Source organism: Carlito syrichta, unplaced genomic scaffold (genome assembly GCF_000164805.1).
Source record: "Carlito syrichta isolate Samal-C Ts95f unplaced genomic scaffold, Tarsius_syrichta-2.0.1 Scaffold130825, whole genome shotgun sequence".
NCBI lineage: Eukaryota > Metazoa > Chordata > Mammalia > Primates > Tarsiidae > Carlito > Carlito syrichta.
The window spans coordinates 24,470-34,211 of record NW_007074921.1 but is presented as its reverse complement, the minus strand read 5'-3'; the positions used below and the strand labels follow the sequence as shown (position 1 = coordinate 34,211).

Here is a 9,742-nt window from a genome sequence, read left to right as displayed (position 1 = left end):
CAGGCTGAGCCACTGAGCCCGGCTTGTTCAAGTATTCTTACAAGACAAAGTTCTAGAAGCAAAATGGCTGGGTAAAAGGGTAAGTACATCCTGAATTTCAACGGATCTTGACAAATAGCCCACCTGGGGTTTTTCCATGCTTATGCTGCCAATTCCAAATTCTCCTCTGATCCCACCAGCATTAACCCCTCTGCCTGTTTGATTCTCTTTATTTCATCTCTTGCTCTGCTTAGGATGTTTTTCTTGCAAAAACCCCCAGCTGTTTCCTTTCCCCCACTTCCCAAACTCCCTGGGGCAGGTTTAGCTTTTTCTTCCCTTACACTACACCAGAGCCTTTACACCCATTTTCCAAAGTTGGAGGAGGCTCCCGGGAGCTCTTCAGCCAAGGGCCTGGGTGCACGGCAGCATGGGATGCATGGGCGAGGCAGCAGTCACGTTTGTTTGGAGTCTGTCATCTCCCGCCTATCCTGCTCTCCCAGAGCCCCCCCACCTTCCCTCACCTGAAGGACTCCTCTGGTCTCAGTTCCACCACCTGATGCCTCTTGAACCCCTTGCTGCCGGCCATTCTCCACACAGCAGCTGGGGTCACCTCTCAAAAGCACGAATCACATCTCTCACCCGAATCAACAATTGTCCCAGGATTTCCTGTTCTCACCCAAAGTCCAAACTTCTCTCTGGGGCTTCTTGACTGTCTCTCCATCTCTTCTGGCCCTCTTGCTCCCCCCTGACTCAGTCACCCTGGGCCTCTTATTATCTCAAACTCGCCAAGCTCTGGTGGAGTGGGGGCAGGGGTAGAGCTTGGGGTCAACAGCAGAGGCTGGGGCCAGGTGGCCTGAGGTCAACCCCCACATGATCTTGCACTTGCTGTCAGGGTGAGTCACTTGCCAGTTCATCACCCAAGTTCTCACCTGCACAACGGAAAGAATAACATAATGGTTTCTTCCTCAGAGAAAAGTCCTGGGGATCAAATGAGTGCACGCACGACAAACACTCAAGCATTATGTCAACACGGATCTCAGCCAGGAAAGCTTACAGCGGCACTAAAGGCAGAGCCAAAAGGTGGAACCACCCAAGTGTCCATCAGCAGATGAATGGACAAGAAAATGCAGTAGATCCACACAGCAGACCATCATTCAGCCAAAAAGGGATGAACTTTTGGCACAGGCTACAACGTAGACGAAACTTGAGGGCATCATGCTGGGTGACCAGCCAGTCACAGAAAGCCACCCACTGCACAATTCTGCGTATCAAAGCCCAGGACAGGAAATCCAGAGACAAAGGTGACTAGTGGCTGCTTAGGATTTGGGAAGGAGGGATGGGGGTGACTGCCAAGGGGGTGAGGAAAATAGTCTAAAACTGACTGTGGTGATGAGTGCATGACCCTGTGACGACATCGAAACCACTGCCGGTACACTTCCAAGGGGTGAGCTGAATGGTGTGTGAATCACATTTCAGGGAAGCTGGCCACTCCGTTCCAGATCATCACACACACCCCCTCCTCAGAGCAGCCCTCACCCCCATCTCCCCCCTCCTGTCACTCCCTGAATGGACCTTCTTCACGCATTATTCACTGCTGTTTGGCCAGAAGTGGACTGGCCCCACAGGAGGCAACTGTGCGTGTTTGCTAAAATAAACAAACGAGCACAGCAGCCAGTGCCCTGGGTTCAGTTGTCTGGGTCCCGCTTCCCACCTTCAGGTCGAGGCTCAGGCCGTGGTTTCCCAGGTCTTGTCACGAAGGTCTTCAGACCATGTTCTTGTCTTCTCTTCACTCTATATTAATGCTCCAGGGTCAAGCCTCTGCTCTATGGAGAGGCGGACGCATGGACAGATGGCTGGAAGGATCACAGATGGCTTCAAGTCAGGCAGGGCAACTTTCTAGGCACTCACAGCCTGGAAGAAAGGAAAGGCGGGCTCCAGGGGGCATGCCAACCATCAAATCTTTTAGTCTTCCTGGCCTCAGTCTCCCCATCTATTAAATGGGGATAATACCACCTGCCTTGCGGATAAGGGATTGAAAGAGATTGTGGGGCTGAGCCGGGCATCCTTGGGTGCCGGGCAGCCAGGGCCACTGGCATCTGGGCATTTACATTCAACCACCTGAGAACACTGCTCTGTCTGGGAAACTGACTAGAGTCAGACATTAAAGTCAAGACAGTCCCTATTTGTTTTTTCCTGTTTTAATATTACTTGAGACCAGTCCGGACAACTTGGCGAGACCCCATCTCTACAATAAATCAAAAAATTAGCTGGGCGTGGTGGTGCACGCCTGTAGTCTCAGCTACTTGAAAGGCTGAGACAGGATTGCCTGAGCCCAGCAGGTTGAGGCTGTAGTGGCTGTGAGCGTGCCACTGCACTCCAACCAGGGCAACAGAGCGAGACTCCTACTCAAAAAAAAAAAAATACTTAAATAGAAACAAAAAATTTTCAAAATTCAGGAAATTTTGGCTGTCTTCTGATTAAGGTTTACTCTTTATTAGCGTCAGTCAGATATTTAAGGCAGTGTTCAAGTGATCTGGAAGTGTTTTGTTGTTGTTTCTGTCAATAATTTATCGAGGTGAAATCCATACAACATAGAAGTAACTGTCTTAAAGCGAACAACTCAGTGACATTCATCTGTTTTTAGGAAGTCCTGTGCAGATCCTCTTTGAGTGGAACCCCAGGGCTGCTGGGAAGTGCTACAGAGCCTGGCAGGATCACATCCTTACCTGGGCCAGGCCCTTTGTCCTCGAAACACCCTTTGAGACAGACACTACCATCACTTCCATGTTGGAGATGGGAAATGGAGGCTCAGAGGGGCTCAGTAACTTTCCCAAGCTCACACAGCCAGGAAGGGGCACAGTTGGGACTCTAAACATCTGAAGTCTCCTGGGGGACAGTCCCCCTCCTTCCCCAAAGCTGGGGGACACTAGGGGCTGGAAGACCTCCCCCAACCCAGGAGCCAGAGCAGAATGCAACCTGGAAGTGAGCTTAGTCTAGCATTCCAGTGCTTTTCAAACCATGTTCCTCAGAGGCCTGGGCGACCCAGAGATTGGGGGGGGAAGAAGGGGGCCGGCCTAGATCCCTCTGATTCCATTGGGCAGTGCCTCCTTATGCTTTACATACTGCACTGGGGTCTTTGGTTGCCAAAGTCCTCCAAGGACAGGGGAGCAGAATGCTGTGTGTGGAGTGGTCACTGAGGAGAAATCCTGAGGTGGAAGTATGGCACTCAGGACGTTTCTGCTTCTTGAAGGCTAGACCAACAGCGTGGCTTCCCTTCCTTCTATCCCAAAGTGCCAGGGAGCCCTGACCCCACGTCCAGAGCAGAAGGCCCAGCCATGCACGACGAGGTCCTCAGAGATCATGGGCACTGGGCTGGCCTGGCTCCAGGGAGCCCTGGCAGCCACATGGGGGTACCCCTCAGTTGAAGCTATGGCAGCTTCCCATGTCCTGAGCCCGCTTTGGGGACAGCTCTAGGACAACAGCCTCACTTGGGGCCTCTGCACGGAAATCTCCCAGCGTGGCCTCCTTTGGGACTAGAGTGCAGTGAGAGGGCACAGGAAGGGCACTGCCCTGGAAACTGACGCCATGGGGGAAGGGAAGCTAGGGGTGAGGGTGGGCACCAGGCTCCAGCTCAGTTAAGGGCGCCAAGCAGGTAGGATCCCTCTGGAGCCCAGAGCTGATCATATCTTCCCGAAGTCAGTGCTTCAGGCCTGCCCTCCACACCCCAACCAGACAAATCGCGTCCCTCTGTGGCTCCCGAAGCTCTCACCTCCTCCCGTCTGAGGCCCTGCACCTGGCATACCAGACTCCGCCTTACTTGTCTCGTCAAGACATCTTTAAGGAAAGTAAAATGTCACCTCCTGCAGGAAGCCTACTCTGTCACCACCAGAGAGAATCAACCACTTTTTCAACTCCTTGCTCATAGCAGCTTCCAGATTTGCCCGTGCGCAGGTGACCCCCACCCAGTCCTGGGCAGCACCGGACCCTGCACCCTTATGGACCCCATTCATGGCTCCTTAAACGGGAGGTTGGTAAGAGGGTAGGAGCATGTGTGGCTGGAGATGGTCAGTCTATACCGGTTCTGGATAGAAGCTGTCTCCCCTCATCCAGGAAGCAGCCTCTCTGGAGGGCTCTGCTGACTGCTGCCCACCCTGCTGGCTCCGTGCTCACTGCAGACGCAGAATGAAGGAGGCTGATGCCGTCTCAGGATAAGTCCTCGGTGGGCCTTGCCCCCAGCACAGCCCAGACCTCCCCCCAACACACACACCAAACTCTCTGGCATACCACAGGCACGGCTTTCAGCTCCAGGATACCGCCTGGCCAGCCTCCCTTTTCCTGAGGCCAGGCCAACCCAGCTGGGACCCCCGCCCAGGACCCGCTGCACTGCTGGCATCTGTGCCAACCTCCTGATGGGAGGGGCAGCCACAACCTAAGGCTGAGGAAGAAGACAGCCTATGCCAGCCCCGGAGTAATCCTGGGGGGGCTCCCAAAAAGAAGTGGCCTGACACTAGAGCACAGGGGTGGGGAACATTCTCCTGGGATGAAGCAGGTATTCAGGAGAGCTGTCTTAGCCACACACCAGTCCCGCTGGGCCTGTTTCCTTCTCTGTTAAGCAAGGTGATAGCTCAGCTTTGACACCCACAAAGCCTGAACACTGAGTATAAAAATGACATTCTGAGCCGGGCTCGGTGGCTTAGCCTGTAATCCCGCGCCTTTGGGAGACTGAGGTGAGTGGATTGCCTGAGCCCGCCGGTTCGAGACCCGCCTGGGCAGCGAGACCTCATCTCTACAATAAATCAAAAAATCAGCCGGATGTGGTAGCACATGCTTGTAATTTCGGCTACTCGGAAGGCTGAGGTGGAAGGATCGCCGGAGTCCAGCAGGACGAGGCTGTGGTGGCCGGGAGCAGCCACTGCACTCCAGTCTGGGCGACAGAGTGAGACTCCAACTCAAAAAAAAAAGGCATTCTGCCTCAGCCTCTCTCCATTGAGGAGAGGACCCATTCCTGAGACCATCTGCCCCTGCCAACTCATGCAGAAGTGGGCAGGGAGGAAATGGTGGAGACTGTCAGACCTATGCTAGGCTCCTGCGTGGCCCAAGTCCAGATGGCAGGGGACCAGGCAGAGAACAGAGCCGGGACGCTGGAGCCGCCCAGTATGTATCTCCTGTACCCCAGAAGTGCTTGCTCACTGCAGAGGAAATTGTGACATCCTGGGACCAGGCTTCCTCCTGGCCCACAGTCACATCCGCTGCTCTTTCCAAGGTCTGCGAGCCTGCCTCCTCACACAGCCCACTGGCCAGCCACTTCCACCTGCCTGAGCTGGAACCCAGCCCCAGGGTAGCGGGAGACTCCAAAGGAGCGCTGGGAGAGGGACTGGGGCTTAGGGCGGAGAGTTAGGGTGGCACAGACTCTATTTCCTCCTCCTTCAGGGTGGGGGCCAGCACGGGATGGGGGTAGGGCAGATCCGGAGAAAAAGTGAAGTATGGAGCTCAGATCACCCCCAGGTCTCCAAGGGCTGCGGCCTCCGTACCCCACTCTGCCAGGGTCAGAGTCATCCCCACTCCAGATAGCTTTCGAGATAGCATAACCCAGCTGGCAGCAGCCAAGTTCTGGCACATCTGACAGAAATGCAGACTCAGAAAACATTTACCACGGCTGCCCAGAGAATCCGGTTTCCCCACAAAGGGTGGGGCTGGGCACTCCCAACCAAGCCCTGTCCCACACTGCAGGGTAAGCAAGGCCACCCCCGGAGGTCCCCGGCAGAGCAGTGCCAGTCCAGCCAGGGTGTAGAGGGCACCCCACATCATGTGGACTGCATGACACAGACACAGGTCCAGCCCACCACCCCCAACTCCCCACCAGGTGCGGTTCCACCTGTATGGAGGAGCCTAGCTCCCATTTTCTCTCTCCACCTGCTCACCGCCAATGCCCCACACTAGCAGGTTTCCAGAAGCTCCCATGGTCTTGCTAATGGCAGATGGATTCCCACAGCCCCTGGGTTGGCAGACTGTGGGCCAGGACAGGGAGAGAGCAGTAGCTGCAGCCCCAGAAGGAAACAGGCAGGGGCTCGACGCTAGGGCCAAGCCCGCACGGGGCCAGGAATGGGGACAGAGGGCAGGGAGGAGCCCCTGGACAAGGAGTCAGCCCCCTCCCCTCCAGAGAGAAAAGAGGGAGAACATTATGAGCCACTGGATATGACCGGGCAGTTTAGAAAACCTACAGGGAGGGGCTCAAGTCACCTGAACAGAGGAAATGAAAAAACCACAAGTGGCCCAGAAGCCACTTCCAGCCTGGCTTGGGCTCTGGAGCTGTGGGAGGGTGAGTCGAGTCACCTGGTGTCCTGGAGAGTGGGCCGTCAGGACAGAAGGGGGGCGGTGGACAGCCTGGGGCTGTGACTTCACGGCGGAATCACAGGATGACAGGGTGAAGGCCGGGGGCGAGGAAGCGGCTTTCTCTCCCTGGCTTCCCTGCCACAGAAACCGAAACTCGATCTTGCCTCCCTGCGGCCCTGCTGGGAACCTGGGCATTTTTTGAAAGCTGCAAAGAGGAAGTCGGGCCCTCACCCACTGTGCAATCCCCAGCCAGACCCTGGTTCTGCTGACCTCGGGGAGTTCTCCAGCCCCGAAGAGCCCGGAAGGATGGCTCATGAAAAAGCTGGCCTCTCACCCCATCTCCCTACACAGCCCCAAGCCGGGCCCCGCGTGGCCAGTGACTCACCCCTGCACACCTCCTTGCCCTGGCAAGAGGCAGTAGGGACAGGAGCAAAGGGCAGGAGAGTGGAAAGAAGGCTGGCCCAGGGTCTAGGGGCAGGATCTGGGGAGAGTTGTGAGAGACAAAAGTGGCGACAACGTGCCCTCGTTTGAAGCCCCCAGTCAGAAGAAGGGCATGGGGACAGGGACTCCGAGGGTGGGAAACGCAGCTGTGTCTCCCTCCAGGAGCCAAACTGGAGGCTGCTCTCCCTACATCCAGCACCCACTTTCCCAGTCGCCGGAGTGGGCATAGACACGAGCTTAACCCACTCTGCTTCAGCCTGGCAGCTGCCAATGGAGAGAAAAAATGAAACGGCCTGTGGGCTCCCACCCCCTACACATACACAGACGTCCCACAAACAGCAGGCCCTTGCCCAGAACGCCCTCTTCTTTCTCCTCCTCATCCCCCAGAGCTTGGCCCAAACTCAGTTCAGATCGAGAACTGGAGGGGCAGGTGCAGGGGCATGGCTACCCACTGCCCACTTTGGGCTCTTCCCCGTGAGACCCCAGGCTCTGGGCTACCCCTCCACCCAGTTAGAGTGGCTTTGGCGTCATAAGCCAACCACAGACACGGGAAGCGGGTGCTGGGCTCCAGGGAGCAGGGTGGGAGGGTGTGAGCCCGTGCGTCGTGTACGTTTGGTGGGAGGTGGGGTGGAGGATGCCACGTTCTTAGAGTGCTGCAGATCCTGGCAGCCCTCTGCACCCCGTGTCACCAGTGGGGCCACCAGAGATGTGAATGCCCCCTCCTCTGCTGGGGTCGCCAACCTAGGAAGCCAGCTGAGCTGGGGGTGCCCGAGCCCTACATCCCTGAAGCCCAGGAAGCAGCTACTGCTGGCAACATCCAGGGACAGGCACCATAGGGAATAGTTACGCCTCTCCAAATGGGCACAGTGCTAGGCCCCACCCACCACAGCGCCCTCCCAGAGGGCCCTCTGGATTCCAGAAACTGCTGGTGGGAGCAGGCAAGTGGCAGCGACTGAGCAGGCATGCAGGTGCCCTTTCATGTCCCAGGCAAGAAACAGCAGCTCCCAGAGCCTGGGGGTCAACTGCAGGTTTGGGGTAACAGAGGAAAGGGAGCAGGTATAGCGGGCAGGACCCCGGATGCTCTGCCCAGCAGCCTAGCCCCAGTTCTGCTGCTCCCTCAGCATCATGAAGGAGGAGGAGTCAGAAGTGACCCTGGGGGCCCAGAAGTCCCTGATCCATTCAGTCACACACCAGGACACGGGAAGCTGCTTGAGAGGGAGCATGCACCACCGAGTGTCACATCAGTGCAGGCTTGGTGCAAACTGCACTGAGGTGCAGACACTCATGAAGGTCTGCCTCTCCCCAGCTCCTGGGAGCTGGGTTTTCAAGGGTCCTCAGAAGCAGGGGAGGCCCAGCACACGCTCAGTGGTGGGGCAGGATCGGGGTCAGCCTGGAGTCAGGGAAAAGGGAGACCTGCTTCACTTCTGCTGGGGGTTCCTTGACACCAAGGTGTGACCGGGCCTTATGTTTCCAAATGTAACCATGCTGCATACATAGATGGGACTGTCCCAGGCTTGCAAGGCGAGAATCCACCCAGTTGCCATCCGTCTCCTTGTGGTCTGGCTCCAGACAGCAAAAATCCTGCTTGACTGGGAAATCAGGGTCATAGGCACAGCCCTAACTGCTGTGTGATCTTGGGCAAGCCACTTAATGTCTCTGAGCCTCAGTTTGTTTATGCATAAGATGCTAAGTAGCCTTGCAGGGCTCTAAGATTAGGTGGCTTTGTCACCATTCACTAAGGCTCACCCCAAGGGCATGCTCAGCGAAGGGACAAGGACTCACCCTATTTTAGAGAGGTAAACACCTTGCCCAGTGTCACTCAGCCAGAAGCAGGCCCCTGAGCTGGCCAAACGTGAACACCCAGAGCCCAGGGAGCTGACAGTGGCCCTGGGTCCCTCACGGTGACATACTCAGGAAGGGGTGCTGGGTGCCCTTACGTCTAGAGGTTTGCTCCTGTCTGCATGGAGTCCCTCGGCAGGGAGGGAACATGCCAGACAAACACTTTCCAGCTTGTAAACAGTTATTAAGGAGCTAATAAACCTGATTTCCCAGAACCTTGCCCTGGGGCTCACTGCTTCCCAGGGAAGAGGCTGGCCCCAGCACAAGTAGCTGACAGGGTTCAGGGCACCTGGACACCAGCCCACCCAGACTACTCATCTCAAGCAGGACTGCAAAGCCATATGTTCACTGCCCCCCAACCTCACTCTGGGGTTGCATGGGGTTCCTTGCCGAAGAATGAGGAAAGACAAGGGGACAAGGACAGGATTCACACCCGCCTGGGACCTACCTGCTGGGAGACTGGGCAAGCTGGCACTGCGAAGCCTGTTTCCTCTGCCATGAAATGGGGCAACGCCCCCACCACAGAGGGAGGCAGTGAAGACAAGAGGAGATCACAAACACAGTGTTTGGCTCATACCCAGTGCTCATCTGGAAGCTTCTTTTACTCCTGGCTGAGCTCTGCCACCATCACTCACTTGTATGTGATTTATTCACTTGGTCCCTATATTTGCGCCAAGAGCCCCAGAGGTGACAGACCTCTATTTGACAGGTGGGGAAACTGAGGCTTGGAGAGATTAAGTCACCTGTCTAACAGCACACAGTTAGGGAGTGGTGGGGCTGCCCCACCTCCCACCCCCCAATATCATCAGTGACACACACTGAAAGGGTGGGAAAACAGCCCGGGTTCTGTGGTCTTAACCCCCATACCCTGCAGCCTCCTGCACCAGGAACTAGTGAGGAACAGTGGCAAAAGAACAGGCCAGGGATGGGGACTCTGAGTGGTCTGGGTGCTGGGAGTGAGTTTTGGCCTTGACTCTTGAACCCCTCCCAGCCCCCCAAGCAGAAACAACAACATCTAACTGCTTGGGTGCACCACTCAGCTCACCCAAGGATGTTGATATTATCTGCTTTTTGTTTTGAGTTGGAGTCTCACTCTGTCGCCCAGACTGGAGTGCAGTGGCTGCTCCCGGTCACTGCAGCCTCGACCTGC

At 56.2% G+C, this 9,742-nt stretch overlaps 1 protein-coding gene across 1 annotated transcript in view; it reads right to left on the bottom strand.

Moving 5' to 3' along the window:
* The window catches only part of RHBDF2 (rhomboid 5 homolog 2), a 36,712-nt gene that overhangs the window by 10,913 nt on the left and 16,057 nt on the right, over window positions 1–9,742 (bottom strand). The gene's annotated exons all lie outside the window — the stretch shown is intronic.